The sequence below is a fragment of the Spinacia oleracea genome, chromosome 2 (genome assembly GCF_020520425.1).
Source record: "Spinacia oleracea cultivar Varoflay chromosome 2, BTI_SOV_V1, whole genome shotgun sequence".
In the NCBI taxonomy this organism is placed as follows: domain Eukaryota; kingdom Viridiplantae; phylum Streptophyta; class Magnoliopsida; order Caryophyllales; family Amaranthaceae; genus Spinacia; species Spinacia oleracea.
Window position 1 is genome coordinate 84285240 of NC_079488.1, and position 1512 is coordinate 84286751.

A 1512-nucleotide genomic window follows, 5' to 3' on the forward strand; every position below is an offset into this window, starting at 1 on the left:
ATCTCAACTTGAATGTTGCATAGTGATTCCCGAGACTATTCAATTTTTCCAAGATTGCTCCGATTAAATTAATCACAACTACAATTAATTACATCTTTGCTTTCTCTCATAGCTTCAAAATCTGGGTAGCTTCATTAGTTGTCGTAGCTACATACCGTCTACGGTGGTACAGGTGGTGTCGAGGTGTCGTGGTGGAGACCATCACCAACCTCGCAACAAACGGGTGATGATGATGGTGGTTATAGATCTACAAAATGTGATCAGAAGAGAGAAAATCTCTTGATGAAGGGAGATTTGCCGGATAATTAGTGGAGATTATGGCAATGGAAATCAACTTAATCAAGCAAGGTGTAGGAAAATGGTTGAGATGAACAAGAGGAGGAAATTTACAGTAAAGGTGTATATAATTTCTACCATGTACCATCTCCCTCTAATTAGTCCTTTATGGTAATTAGTGTAAATTTAAACCTTTTAGTTTTATTTTTTAATGACATTATTCATTATTGTCTTCTTCTCATGATTTTCTAATTGTCCGGTGAAGGCGAATACCGATGCGACGATAATAGACGGTATTAGGATTTGATTGGGGGTTGTTGTGCGTGATACAGAGGGGCATATCGATCAATATATCATTGCCGCGGCTGAGCCGCCGAGCGAAGGTGTAGAGCGGGTGGAGCATGGTTGTGACGGAGGCTATGGCAGCAAGGTTTGGATTGGTTATAGCTAGGCAGTTGGGGTACGATTGTTTAGATCTTGTGTCTGATTCATTTCTTGAGTTAGGAGGGGTTATGTGAGTCTTTCCGATTTCACATGTTAAAAAGAGCCGGGAGTTTAGAGTTCTTTCGACATGGGTTATTGAAGTATTAGTATAGAAATATACAGGGTGTGCCTAATTAAACAATGATCTGTTTCTAGCCTTTATTATTCGGGCTCTGGGATGATGTGATACATGGTAATATACTTCGTACTCTATTTCAAAATGTCAATTGAACTTAATTTATTCTATTTTAAAATAATTTTATACGAATAACTTTCTTACACTTTTACTACAAGTAGTCATAAGATTTATAACTAGAACTGACCAAATTGATCTAGACCGAAAAATTGACCCAATTGATCTGACATGTAACCAGAAATTGATCTGAAACGTTGACCCGAAATTAACCCGAAAATCAAATAGACCAGACCTAAAACCGAAACCCATCCTGAACTGATTTTATCTGAATGACGCGATACCCAAACGACCCGAACCGAAGTTCTTGAACCGATCTTCACCGGAACGAAATTACCCAAACCGAAAATAAATGTGAATATTTAATCAATCTGAACAGAAGATTTGAAACCGATCAGAACCGAAGAGCAACTCAAATTTACCGATTAGCTTTAAATATAAGTTTTTTTAGCTTTTCATATTATTATTATTATTGTTGTTATTATTTTCTTTTTAGTAAAAAATACTTTAAATAATCCAATCTTTTGACGATTTCCGTTAATAATCCAACCTTTGTACAT

General features: G+C 36.4%; 1 long non-coding RNA gene across 1 annotated transcript; it reads left to right on the plus strand.

Annotated features, from left to right (window-relative positions):
• On the plus strand, positions 1 to 972 carry LOC130467051 (uncharacterized). The gene is made up of 2 exons (XR_008927213.1): positions 1 to 447; positions 542 to 972. It is a non-coding gene; the product is annotated as an uncharacterized lncRNA (long non-coding RNA).
• Positions 973 to 1512: the final 540 nt, after the last annotated feature.